This window comes from Chanos chanos, chromosome 2 (genome assembly GCF_902362185.1).
Source record: "Chanos chanos chromosome 2, fChaCha1.1, whole genome shotgun sequence".
Taxonomy (NCBI): Eukaryota; Metazoa; Chordata; class Actinopteri; order Gonorynchiformes; family Chanidae; genus Chanos; species Chanos chanos.
In genome coordinates, this window is record NC_044496.1 from 33699154 (window position 1) to 33714584 (window position 15431).

The window sequence follows — 15431 nt, forward strand, 5'->3', positions numbered from 1 at the left end:
CAGGGCGCCCACTCCGACAAGGTTTCTTGACCCACACGGAGACGTGATATCATTGACGCGACGTGCAAATGAGTGGTAGAAAACTGATTGTGTAAATTTCACAATTCCGACTTTTTTTTGTGCAGGCGCCCCGTGCCGCCCCCAGCAAGATGCCGCCCTGAGCGGCCACCCATGTCGCCCATGCCTAAATCCGTCCCTGATAATATGGTAAAAGAAATTGCAGGGCTCGTCATTAGAATGTCGTATAGTTGCATCTAATCCATTTAGATACCAACATCTCACACACCATTGTGAACTCAATAACCCAGTTGTCTCCAGCTAAAACCAATGGAGACCATCTGAGACCAGTTCAACCAATACAGACCATTTGAGACCAGTTCAGCCAATACAAACCATTTGAGACCAGCAGCTTATACCAGTTTTTTTTCCAACTGGAACCAGACCAATACATTCCAGTACAAATTTCTATTGGTTTTTAAATGGTTTTCTACTGGTGTTCTACTGAATTTCAACTGGATGTCTACTGGGATTTTCTACTGGATTTGAGCTGAAATTTCCACTAGGGGAGTATTAGGGCCACATTGAGAGAAAAAAAAGTTCTGCGTAATTTAACGAGAATAAAGCCGTTAAGAATAAAGTTGTTCTTTAAGGAGAATAAAGTCATAATTGAACAAGAATAAAGTCGTTATGTAATGAGAATAAAGTCGTTAATTAACGAGAATAAGGTTGTCAGTTAACGGGAACAAAGTCGTTATGTAAAGAGAAGAAAAACATAATTTTTAGGAAAATAGCCTATATTACCAGCAACCAACAAAAGGGGCGAAAGAACAGGCAATGGAAGCCTGAGCCTGCTTCTGGCAACTGCTGTTTCAAGATTCAAGAACTTTATTGTCGTTGTGCAAGCACAACGTCGTGCCCACCCTAATATGATAATATGGCGTTGATGTGCCAAAAGATTAAGTATTTCGTTATTTGTGAAACCTATCTAAAGTATAATTTCACAAGATGCTCAACATTCTTCATTTTAAGGCAGGCGGCAGCGTGCTCCTCTGATAGTTCTGCTCTAAAATAACACGTGGCCTGGAATTACTGCTTTATTCTCGTTAATTACGATTTTATTCTCGTTGCATAACGACTTTATTTTCGAAATCTCAGAATGTTTTTCTCTCGGCGTGGGCCCAGTACTCCGTCAAACAAGATACCATTGTAATCGGAGAGGACACAACGCGATAGCCCACTATAAAACTCGCTACGCAACGTATACTCAGGAGAGTACTCGTTTATAAAGTCCATGTACTTTAATGAAATAAGAGTCTTTGTTGTAGACAAAAGTTGAGAATCTTAGCAAAAGCAGCTTTAAGTTCTGGAGGTGGTCGGGTATTCCACCATGTTTAGCTGTCCGCTTCTGGATGTCTGCTCCAGACGTGGGTATGCACTCTTGTGGCACATTTTCCAGTACTACAAGCATTCCCATTGACTCCCATTATATTTTGATATCATATTATAATGATTTTTTTATGGACAGGGGCTTCTACCCCCATATCTGTAAACTTTATGACATAATCGATTACACATAAGGCACAAACCTAGCGAATTTGGTGTAGATGGCAGTTACCGTTTTGGAGTTATAGCCGTGGGAGCTATATGAAATTATGATTTTATGGCATAGGTGAGATTCAGTTAACTCCGAACTTATTGCAGATATCAGTAATCCCACTACAATTTGGTTAATAGACCCCTAGGACTACGTCCAGAACCAAGTTTGACATTTCACAAACCTACGGCCTACAGGTCTCCCCCATTCCTGCAAATGACAAGATGAGTCACAGAGCCAGAGCACTCTCTAAACCTGGACAAGGTCAACAACACAATCACTAAAATATGCCGTACCTGTTGTAAAACACTTATAAAACGTGAACACAATGGACTCATCCAGTACTTTAATTAATATCTTAACGTATCATTATAGAGATATTGCTGTGATTATATCATGATATTCATTTTGTCCATATCATCCACAGCCCACTTAATGGCTAAGACCGTTCTATAAAGCCTGCTGGTCGGTTGCGGCAGGGAACACGGTTCGCGAATTGCTCACAGTGCTGAGGTTTGTGCTCAGACAGATTTCTATTTGATCAGTGCTGAAAATAATACAGGGAACACTAGCCCCCATGCTCCATTACCAAGGGGTGGGCTGTGGCAAACAACCTTTTTTTGAGTTTGTTTCATAACATAAAGCAACCAGTAAGAGGGTGTCTCCGCTGTTGTTTATTTTGGGACATTACAATATGAAATGGATAATGTTGCTACTAGTCCGTCACAAGAGACAGAGACCAGAGGATGTAAGTGGAAAGCTTACTGAGAGTTTGGTGCAACGTCCGAAATCGGGACATGTTAAAACATTTAACATGAAAAAACGCTTAACGCATGCTTAACGTGTCTATAAGTACCAAATATGACAGGCAGACATTCCAAACTGCTAACATTTAGAGCTATTCCATAGTAGTTTAAGTTTAATTTAAGAGTTTATTTGTCATATGTAGGTTAACACAGGGTCACCGGTACAATGAAATGTGTGAGACGAGAGAAACAGGTCAACTCAGCAATAAGAGCACACTAGTCGTAAGAAACGTACTAAATAGGCCTAGCCTACATCCAAAAGCTTGAGAATCAGAAGGGAAATATTTTAAATACTGATTAAACGTTTTCTTTGCCCATATCCCTTTGACGGGCGAAGACATATCAAAAATGTTAGCAAACTTGTTAACTTTGGCGTTAAAATATTTCTCATGACCGTTTTTGTCATGTTTTGTGATATTAGCGATAGAGACTACAGAGTAAAATATCTATCAATAGACATTTTATACCGCCGCAAAGATGCATATTGTCATGTCGCACAGCCCTACATGGTATTAACCGGTATTTTATTTGGTTCTGACCGGTTTGGGAACGATAATTTTAAGGTGGAACGCAAAACCGGAAACGTTAAAATACCGATTCTGCTCAGAACAAACCGATTAAAAAAAATCTGGTTTGAAGCCCTGTTAAGTATTGTGGAATAGCTGTAAATGTGAGCAGTTTGGAATATCTACCTGGCATATTCGGTACTTTCAAACGCATCCAGTGTTTTTCACGTCAAGCATCATTTAGCATTGAAAGTACTCCCATAAGTATACTTTATTGGAAGAAGTTACTCATAGTACATGTAACGGAGTAAACGTATCGCATCACTACCCACCTCTGATTTGATGGTCCACGCGTGCTCAGGTCTACACAAATAAATGGTTAGAAACTCTGTGCAACTCATTAGACAGGAATGATTCCGTGCTAATGAAGTGAAATGACGAAAAGATATTTTAGGGGCCAAGCAGCAAAGCTGCTGGAACCCTGTTGTGATCGTTAGAATTTTTCACTGTTATTATTGTGTCTCCTCTGGGAGTCTATGGCAGCACCATGAACCCCTAGGTGGATTTTTTTTTGGCACATTGACAGAGGACAGTCCAAGGTATCCAGGCACCAAATTTGGGGTCAATCCAGGGATCCCTCTAGCGCCACCAACAGGCCAAATTCCAAGGTACATTTCGACCATAACTTTTGAATCCTTGGTCCTAGAGTTGTGATTTTTTTCCTCTGAATTTCCTCTTTTTCCTCTGGAGTTGAATGGCCCATCAGAGGCAACTGTCCTTATGCAAATCTTTATATCAAACCAAAATCTCTTTTGAATGAGTAGCATGGTCAGAAGGGATAAAAGATCTTTTTCTTTTCTTTTTGACCATGATGTCGTTTACTCTCATATCTACGAAGTTTTTCTAAGTTTAGTTTTTGTGACGTAGCAGAGGAGTTCATCAGCCCCACATCCACACCGTTTGATTGACGGCCGCCACAGCCTCTTGATGACCGCCCTCAGTGCTCTCTTCTCAGCCATTGGGTGAAAGCAATGCTTTTAGAAAAACTTGGCTATGTTGCATTTTTGGTGCTTTTGACGTAGAATTATTAAATAGATTAGAAACTAAGCCACAACGTCATAAGCGGCTCATGTGGCAGGTGGGTAAAAGAACGCATCCATTTGTTCTTATTTCTGACAGTTAAAAACCAAGCAACCAACGAAAATGTGGGACATTATCTCAATATGCAGGGTGTGGGACAAAGGGTCAAAATGATGTGCAGTACAATGCAAAGCAGTACACCTGGTCACCTTATCAAAGTATCATAAAAGTTTACAGGGTACAGGAGTTTTTTTTGTTGTTGTTCCTTTCTTGTTTGTTTGGAATGTTTCTCCTCAGTATGAGGATGCGCCCCGTTTTCAAACCACCCACTCAGAATCTAAGGTTGAGTCCTGTCCAGTCAGTTTTCTGTGCGTGCATGGTGTAGAGTGACAGTAACCAATAGCATTGTGTGCAGCTGCAGTGTGAAATTTGCTTTGGGGAAGGGGGTTACCTGTATGTAGGAGAAGCAAGTCACTGAAGGATTGCAGAAATTGTACTCTGTATCCTGTTGATAGTGTGCATTTTGAAGATGGCTCGCAAAAGAACACTTGAGTTTTCTAACGGACAGAGAGAGGCTACTTGTATGATGGGAATATCCAATTACTCCAACGCCAACGCCGGCGATTGGACAGGATGGAGTCAGACATCAGAGAGCTCAAAGAGGCGGAAGAGGCATCTGCCCCAATAAAGAAGACGAGCAGGAAATAACTCTGTTTTGGTAAGGGGGGCAGGATCGCCGCTCGAACGAGGCAAAGGAAGAGAAGAGTAAGTCAAAACATAATAATTTCCACAGTAGGCTTTTTCTCCATTTGCTGTTTTCAGTGATCTAATTTCTGTTTTCACTGTGTTTTGCAGCTGCACAAGGCCAGAGCTAGTGTTCTTTAAATTGAGGAAGAGGCTGCCATATGGAAGACCACATCAGTAGATATGACTTCTGAAGAGAAGGACGCCATCTTGGATGGAAGGCCAGTGTGGGTCCTCCAGCCTAGCACAGAGTTGTGTGTGTAACAGACTCTAACCAGCCAGTTACAATAATATTAACTAAAAAGTCTTTATATGGCTAGAAGATGATGACGCAGAGGAGGTGTGGACTTGATCTGTCAGCAGTTTATTCCCTTTCCAGACTGAAACACATGAATGACAGGGCAACCACACAAGTGGGCAGGGGAAAAGAATGCTGGCATCCCCCTTTTCAGACTTCCAAAGCGTGGGAAAATAACAAATAAAACTGTACATACTACGTTACACACTGTTCAGTGTATTGTAGCTTACTGTGTGGAATAAACAGACTACAATAATAGTAGCAATGCACCTTAGATCATATAGTGTCGTTTACAAAGGACAATAAATGACATAAATGAAAATAAAAGCATAGAGTGATGAATAAAGTACTTGACAGATCTTATAAGTATTCTTAACACACTCAGGAAACCATACCTGAAACACATGAATGACAGGGCAATCACACACGTGGGCAGGGAAAAAGAATGCTGGCATCCCTACGACAATGTAATGAGTCAGTTAGCACCAACTAAAAGGCTAGATAAACATTCGACAGTTCACACATATGTTATGCCGCTAAATTGCATATTTAAATTAATACAAATAGTGGAGGTGATAGAGAACATTCTTACATAAAGAACTACACATATGTCAGGGAAAACAATGAAAAGTAAAGTGTATAAAAGAATTTTATTCATGCAAAATTCATAAACCCAGCTTACCCCTTTTCAGACTTCCAAAGTGTGGGAAAGTCTGGAGGTGTGAAACACCAATTATTGCCCCATCAGAAACAATAATAAAACGATTAGTGGAACCAAAGAAAAAAGATATGTACAAGCAGGGAAGTTCACTAAGACACTAACTTTATTTATGACATTGTTACATACTCCTGAACTTCATCAAAATATCACAGCAAGCCAAGTACTAAAAGACCTGTGTCAGTAACACTGGATAATGTATACTTCACAGTATACTGCAACATGTGTGTCACCCAACTCAAAGGGAAAGTGACCACAGAGGGCTGTGCAGACCCCCTATAGTGTACTTGCCACAGGAGTGCCTTATACACTACCTGTATAATCTCAGAATGACTACTGCCACCTGACTTGGCATGAAAGAACTTCACTCACTCTCTTGTTAGAATGTCAGTATGTGTGTATATGTAAGTGTTCATGACATCAGTTGTCTAACTAAACTAGGAACTGAACTGTTAATGTGTTGAGCATATTGCTGTGTCATGTTCTGAATCAGCCGATTCACAGGTTTAACAATTCTTCCCACACAGGCCCTAACTCCACTCACCCTACTACCAGGGGAACTACCAATCCTAGAGAGCTGCACGGAGACCTTAGATCTCTGATCTGCACTTTGACTAGCAGGTGCACGGGGTTCTGATAGAGAAATGCTCAGCTCACCAGTCTCCCCCATGTTCAACTGCACAGCCAAGTCAGTGTCCTGTGTGTATGAGCTCTCAGGTAGCTCGCTGGAGGCAGAGGCCTCTGCCACCCAACTGGCAGTCCAGACTGACTTGTCAATCTCTGACTCTGCAACATGTGAATCTTCTGAAGGTAAGTTGTCCTGTTCATTCCTCGACCCACATGACTCACTTAGAATTGATTCATCAACTTCATTGTCTGTCTCAATTGGCATGAAGTTAGCCAAGAGAAGCCAGTTGTGGTGAACAACCCTTTCCTGTCCATTGGAAGTGTTCTTGACTCAGTAAATATGGCACCTGGGATCAGCAGAGACGACGACGTATGGGGTGGACACCCACCTGTCTGCAAGTTTTCTGTGTCCATGCTCCCCCTTATTCGCCATCAAGACCCGGTCACCTTCAACAATGATGTTGCCTTTCATCTTACTATTGTACAGTTCAGCTTGACATTCTTGGCTTGTGAGAGCATTGGCTTGTGCAGTAGCCATAACCTCCCTGAGATCTTGCCTCATCTTAACAACATACTGATCATAGTGTGCAATGTCACAGTCCCTTTCAGCACTCTGAAACATGATGTCGACAGGTAGACGTGGTACTCCCCCATACATTAAATAGAAGGGCGCATTGAATAGAAGGTATGCATACGCCAGGGTCTGTAACATCTGAGGCCATTTCTGTTTTGCTCTTGGAGGGAGGTGTTATGACCCTGAGTCATAAATGGTCAAATGTGTATTATTTCGTGTGCTGTTGTTTTTCTCCCCCTGCCTGTGTGTGGTGCTGTTTCCTCCCCTGCCTGTGTTTTCCCCGTATGTCTCTTTAATGTGTTGCTTTGCAGGTGGCGATGGAGGATTGGCCCACAGTCGACGGCGCCGGTTTTAAAAAGACGCGCCACCCAGATGCCGGTTGCCTCTCGTTTTGTCCTGGCCACTTTGTCCGTGTCCGTTCGTTGTGATTTGATCATTCGTTGTGATTTGTTTCAGAAAGATTCGTTGTATGTGTTTTCGAGAAAGATTCGTTGTATCGTTTGTAAAACTTTATTTGTGTGTATGTGATTTTCGTTGTTGTAAAATAGTTGTAAATATATTTCGTGTTAACTGTTCGGGTAGTGGTAGGGGGTGTGAAGCCATTTTTGTTCGCTCTCCTTTTCTCCTGTTTTTTCGTTAGGGAGTTAGGGAAGAGTTCTGTATTTTCTTTTCTTTTCTTTTTGGAAAGTAGGTTATTTAGTTTGTAAAATATAGATTGTTTTGTTTGTTGCTTTGGCCGTGCTCACCCCCGAAGCTTTTTACTACCACTTCTGTAAATAAATCACTTTTTGGATTATAATTCGTGGGCACGGGTCATCACTGGGTACAGGAAAAGGGGGGGGGGGTCACTTTTGTTATGCTCGGTACCCCTAGGCTGGGCATAACATGAGGGTTCTGATCATACTGCCTGAAGTTCTGTTGAATCGCTCAACGTTCCCGTTTCCCATAGGATAGTATACCACGGTTCTTTGATTTCTTTAGTCCAGCAACTAGCAACAACTCATGGATCAGTTCACTTTCAGAATGGGCACCCTGGTCCGAGTGAATTCTTTCAGGGAACCCATACACACAAAAATACTTGTCCCAGAGGTGGCATGCAACTTGCTTTGCAGATTTGTCGCAACAGAGATAGGCATGGGCCATTTTAGTAAAATGGTCAGTGACCACTAGCACATCCACGCTTTTCCCATTACAGTCTTCCATGGACCAGAAGTCAATACAGACCAGTTCGAGCGGGCTCGTGGTTCTAATGCTTTCGAGAGGGAGTCTGGCTTCTGGTTCAGGAGTCTTGCCGACCACACATCGCTTGCAGGTTTTCACATACTCTCTGACATCCTGTTCCATATCAGCCCAAAAGAACCTCTGCCTTGTCAGATACAATGTTCTGTACTGCCCTTGGTGGCCTGCATCAATCATGAATGCCTTGCAGTGCTTGCTTGACTAACAAGGCTGCAACAACATACTGGTACTTTTTCTTTCCAGTCAGAGAGTCTTTGCTCACTCTGTAGAGGAGCCCATCCAACATCTTGAGCTCGTCCCACTACTTCAGAATTTTCAAAACTTGAGCCCTTTCTCTCCTCGTTGGCCACCTACCACAGATCACATAAAACAGAACCCTGGACAGCGTACAGTCTTGTTGTTGTTTGCCCTGGAGCTCCATGATAGAAAACACAGGTAAGGAGACAACTGCTGAACATCCTGGGCAAGCCAAGAGATAGCTCTTCCTGTCAGCCCCAACTCCCACTCAACATGACCTTCCAGCAAGGCTTTCACTTCATCATTGTCGAGTGAGTGATGTTCCAGTGCAGTAGTGTGTGTGCGGCGTCCAACTCCCTGTTGATGGCACTCAGTCTGAAGACCTCCTGTATGGTGTTCTCTTTTACTTGCTGGACCTCTTTAAGCAGGGCTCCGTATGGCTCAGACACCAGCCTCTTACTGACGTAGCTCAGAACAAAGGGCTGCCTGCTGAGAGCGTCTGCGACAACGTTTCTACTGCCGGGAATATACTTGATACTGAAGTATGTATGCTAATGGGTTCTTATCCGTCGAGACAGTAGACTCGTGGCCTTTGAACCAATGGGTGAATTTATCGCAGATTTCCCGTTTAAGGGCCAGAAACTCCAGCCAGTGTGCAGGGTACTTAGACTGGGAATGAGTCAGGGACTTACTCGCAAAGGCGATGGGATGGGCCTTGCTTTCCCCTTCCAGCACCTGAGAGATGACTGCACTCAGCCCATCTAGAGACACATCAGTTGATAGGACAAAAGGGCGACTGAAATACGGATGAGCTAAAACCACTGACTTGAGCAAGGCAAATTTAAGTTGTTCAAACGGTTTCCGACACTCACTTGTCCAGTCACTAGGCTTGAGTTTCTTAAAGGTAGCAATACCTCTCTCCTGGCCCTTGTTCTTCTCTGGTGTTGCAGTTAGTGCAAAGAGAGGGTTAGCAATACCAGTTTTGAATGAAGCGCTGGTAGTACATCACCATCCCTAAGAAAGACCTTAGCTTCTTCGGGGAAGGTGTGATGCCATCATCCCTCATCAATGCTCCTTCAGTCATGGCAGCAATTGCCTGTACCTTTTCAGGGTCTGTAGAGATGCCACTCTCATCAACGATATGGCCCAGAAGCCTTACACTTCACTGAAGGAAATGGCACTTCTTGGACACAAGCTTCAACTTGTGTGCACTCAGTCTGCTGAACACTGCCTCAGAGCCTCCCCCTCATCCAGTGCAAAGACCAAGAGGTCATCCAAGTAGCACAGCAGTGTAAGAAAATTCTGGTCGCCAAAGATGTTGGTCATAAGGCACATAAAACTGGCTGGCCCATTACACAGGCCCTGGGGCATGCGATTGACCTTGTGCAGCCCCATGGGTGTGGTACAGGCAGTCAGCTTCTTGTCTTCTTCACACATGGGGATGTTATAATATCCTGATGTTAAGTCCATGGTGCTGAAGAATGCACTGCCCCCCAGAGCAGCGAGACAGTCAGCTTGATGAGGTAACAGGTGGGCATCTTTGATAGTTCTGGAATTCAGCCAACGATAGTCGACACACACTCTCAAATCACCGTTCTTCTTCCATACGAGTACCAGGGGCAATGCCCACTCACTTGGAGACTTTCGGATAATTTCTTTTTCCTCCATGTCAGACAGAACTTGTCTTAGCTTTTGGTAATGCCCTGGCAGAACACACCGGTATGGGAGTCTGAATGGACGGGTGTCTGTGAGGTGGATTCAATGGACGAACCAAGTGGCTTCACCACAGTCTAACTTGTTTCTGGAAAACACCCCCTCATACTTCTGTATCAGGTTGAATAACTGCCCCTTCCAATAATGTGAGTCAATGTCAATGTCACTCAATCCAAGTTTCTGCAGGGTGTCACCGAAGTTAGAGGCAGACGGGAGCGAGAGAAGACTACCAGCATCATGCATGCTCTGGCTGTGCACCTGGAGATTCTTTGGAGAGATATGAGCCACACTCACATCCAAATCTTCCAAAGCCACACATGGAAAAACATCAGCTACCTTGGTGTTTCGCCTCAATGTTACTTGCTTGTCACTTGAGTTGATGATTTCGACTGGCACCCATCTGTCTCCTGACATTGTAGCCACAGCTCTCCCCACGATGATTTTCCTCTTGTCGGACTGAGAACGTGGTGCATTGACAAGTACAGCACTACCCACAGAGACAGGCGCATTCACTGGCAGCCTACCCCACACAACACGTTCATGATGTGGCAGCAACGTCACAGGGTCAACTTAGCTGTGCCTATGATGTAAGGAATCACGTTCCAGAGTGGACTGGGCCCACTCTGACTCACTTCCTCTTTGATGCCTGCCATAGAATAAGCAGCAGCTGCAGTTACTGGGAGTGGTTTGACTTTCCCTGACTTTCTCTTGGACAGGTGCTCTCTTTGATACTCATCAATTGCCTCCTGAACTTCCATAGAAGTCCATCTGCCCTTAAAAACACTGGATAGCTCCGGGTCATTGCAGTTCCTAATGAACATCATAGAAATCTCGGGACTCATGTTTTCCAATATCCTGCTCTGCATTGTCAGATGATGGTCTGCCTGCTCCGCCGCTGTGTTCAACCGCACCCAATAATCCACTGGATTTTCGCCTGCACTGGGTTAAATGGCATAAAAGTCTGCTAACGGTAAGCAAGATGCAGGACTCTCACTGAAGTATAGCCTGAGAATTTCATAAATCGTTTCTGGCTGGACTGCATTGTCAGGTGTCGAGGTACTCTTTAACCCCACCTTCACAATTTTCTTGGCCTTTCCCATTAAACGACTCAAAATCTCATAAGCTTGATCTGAAGCAGGACAGTTCTTTTTTCACAAATACATTTCCATTAACTCTATCCATTCTTGCACTGTGCACTTATCAGATCCTTCTCCTCTGAATACAACAGGCTCACGGGCGTCTGGCTTGACAACTACGTTCACTTTGGAGAGATCCAGAGAGCTACTGCCATGAGTGTTGTCTCCTACCACAGGAGAGGCTGGGGCGAGTGGAGGCGAGACAGACTGATTAGGGGCAAACAGCCGGCTGGCTATTGAATCTCCTATTTGATTCCCTAATGCAGTGATCAGATCACGGAGCTTGGCTGCAGGGACATTGTCACTGAAGGGGGCAATGGGTGTGGAGAACTTAGGACCTACAGGGGATGTGACTACATGACCTGCCTTTGCCAGTGCATGTCATTCACTATAACTAAAACGGGGAGGCGGAGTCTGCATGAAATTTGTGAATCCCATAAGGTGCGTAGCTATGTGCCTGCCCACCTCCAAAACGTCTGCGAAAGATAGTTTTTTAAATTCCTCCCCTTTACTCATCATTAGGTCTCTACCCCTCCCTCTCCCAACATAAGGAGTCACATAATCAAAAAAATGATGCCCACTAGCCATGCTGTGAACTAAATATTCACAACGCAAAGCTAAAATTATGGGTATTACTTGTCTGTTATATCCTTTCTTTAAAAAGAATGGGGGGGGGATCAATGCATTAGTTTATTTACACTTAACCAGATAATCTCAAATGAACTGAAAATCTAGTTGGAACTGATGACGATGAGGATTCACGGGTCTTCTAGCACAATACTTTCACCACTCAGACAGCTTGACCCCGGCGATCGGCTGCGGCTGATCAGTTGAATCCTATCCGGGTCACGGCACCAGTTTATGTAACGGACTCTAACCAGCCAGTTACAATAATATTATCTAAAAAGTCTTTATATGGCTAGAAGATGATGACGCAGCAGAGGCGGGGACTTGATCTGTTTATTCCCTTTCCAGACTGAAACACATGAATGACAGGGCAATCACACACACGGGCAGGGGAAAAGAATGCTGGCATCCCCCTTTTCAGACTTCAAAAGCATGGGAAAATAACAAATAAAACTGTACATATTAGGCTACACACTGTTCAGTGTATTGTAGCTTACTGTGTATTGTAGCATTTCACAAAAACACACTACATGGGCATAGCATTCATTAATACATTCACACACTGTGGACCCACACACACACTCACACCAATTAGACCTAAGCCGGCAAATGAATAACCCTAAACAAAACCCTTGCAGGCCTGAGACGTTGCTCGGGTTCGCTGTGGCCAAGCACAAAATGCCCGCTTCACTCGGTAACGAGCAAAAGGGAAAAAAAACACACAGAACCTTATTCCAGCACAGTCTCGGGTGCTTTACTGGTCCGAAAATGTCCCACTCAGCAACAACAACAAGAACCAAATTCCCGCAAAGATCCAAAATCCCGATGCGGTCTTTCTGTGACTAGCAGCAGAAATCCTCCGTGGCAATCAACAGGTTTAGCTAACTGCCAAGGCTCCATCGAATTAATAATTCTTACCAACAACAAATAAATACACCACTATCTAGCTCTCTATGAGTATTCTTTTCGAGTATCCTAAAAACTAAAAGGCAGTATTTGAGAATTACAACGTTGTTCACCTTATATATTTATGTATAACGTGAATATTTTGTACACAAAACGTACAAAACTCAGGCTCTCCCTCTCAGTTGCTCTCCTGCTCTCCCTCTCTTGACCTCTGACGTCATAGGTATTAATTCTACGAATAATAAACTATATTTTTACACTGGAATAACAAAAATACTACATTTTATACATGCACACAACATATGAAATTACTAAATCAGAACATAACAATCGGAATTTGAAACATATACATACACACATGCACTACACATCCCAGAACTCCCATTAATGACCCAAACGAAAATTCCAGACAAATACATAATCCAAACCTTACTGCTTATTTATTCATGAATTCTCTATATGAAAATAAATTAACTAGTTCCAATGAGTAACTAAGAACTGTATCAACCCTAAATTACCTACTAATGAATTAACATCAAGGTATCTAAAACACATTTTCCTCACTGCGCTACACAAGTATGAAAACCTTTGTGTGGTGTACTACACATTTGCTATTGGTTAGGTTATTTGTTCCGTTAATAACGAACAACACATGGCTACAACAAATATCTATCAAAAGTAGCCCTATAAAAAAGCATATGAGGACTACATTTATATTCGGAACTGCAGCTGGAGTTGAAGTTGGAGCTGCTTCTGTCGCTGTCTGCCATGTTTTTTTTTTTATTTGTGGCTCTTGCCAATTACCGTGTTGCATCATGGGATGCAGTACCCAACGAAGTGAGCTCTGGTTGTATACTGCAAACATTCACCAGAGTAGTACATCATCTGGCTTACTGTCGTATACTGCAAAATTTTTATTTTTCATGTACTGCATACTACTTACTACTTTTACGTCAAGATCAGTATACGAGTAGTATGTACTATGCCATTTCGGACACAGCCACTAACTTTATTTATGACATTGTTACATGTGCACTTTGTGGGGTGCCACAGAATAGACTGGATGAAGACCAAAATATGTTGTGAATCACCATGCATGAGTTGGTGCAGATAGATTCACAATAGAGACCACAGAAGCTGGGTTGTTCTTGGGAATGTTCAACATTTAGTGTTTCATTTATGTTCCCAAAAAGCATTTATATTATACACTATGATATTACAGTATATTCTGTTCTAATATATTCTATTCTGTTATATGTTGTACACTGATTATATATACTGTAAATATATGTATGTATATATATATATATATGTGTGTGTGTGTGTGTGTGTGTGTGTGTATGTGTGTATAATTTTCAATTTATATGGCTTATAATATATATTATTCTGTATTTCCTTTATTTAAAATAAAATTTGTGTTATTCATTTTTGTTTGACAGACTACCAATAATGATAATAATAATAAAAATAATAGTAATAATGATAATAATAATATAAACCATATGAAATCATGGCTGAGGACACAAAATGGACCAATGGGGAAAGGAGGGGCAAGACATTGTTCCACCAATCCAAAGTAAGACTTTTGACCAATTGCAGGGTACCTGGTGGCTCAAGGTGTGAGGTGCAAATGTTCCCTTGCAAGTACGCCCAATGGATTATTCATCATGACAACTAAGGGCTCTAAACAGACCCCCAAACCTGGTACATATCCAGGAGTATTCCATGCCGCGTAACAGAGCTGCAAACTCCCGGATACATCCGATTATCTGTGGAGTGTCCAGGAATATACAGGAGTATTCCAGTCCGGATACACCTCTTTTCACGCAGTGTAAGATATGAAGATAACACTTGGTCTTACCTTACGCAATGGTGAACTATGGATGATACGGACAATATTTTAATGTTATTGTTACCAACATTCTACAGTAGCCCAAGACAGAAACAAAGTGGGTTTTCACGAAGTGTTCGTATGTGTTTAGATATAGCAGCTTTTTTTTAATTTGGTGAAACCTGGCCATCATTAGTAAGCCTAACCGACTTAAAATATGAAATTTGTCATATTTGCTTCCATCTATTTTTCTACAACATCAATTTGTTTGACCGCGTTAGTGTAGTAGGCTATCATATGATAGACTCGATGTTAGAGCCGTCCTTGAGAAATCCGTCCACAACTCACAACTGTTGAATGTTTATTTCATCACAACGAGAGTTGGGGAAAGTGCACAGTGAAATATAACAAGAAAACAAACACACATTCCGTAATCCACGACGTTTGGACAAATAAAAGAAAATCAGTCTAAGTGCGTACGAGATCTAGCATCACGCGATTAGCTAGTACTCAATGTTAATGTAGAAATTCAAGAACTGATGTAACTGCTCGAGTGCTCGAGTACTCTATGCAACCCCTAGTCTGGTGCAGTTCCAACATAGAAATAACTTGCCTTGATAAAATTCTGTGCACTGAGATGTTGTTATAATGCTGTTCAATACCATACCATGCACTCATGTTTTGTTTTTGTTGATACAATTTTGTGCACTTAAGTGGATGTTGTCTGTTAGTTAAATTAGTGAAATTCTAAATGTCTGTGATATGGCTCACCTGGACTGATTTCTGAACATGGTG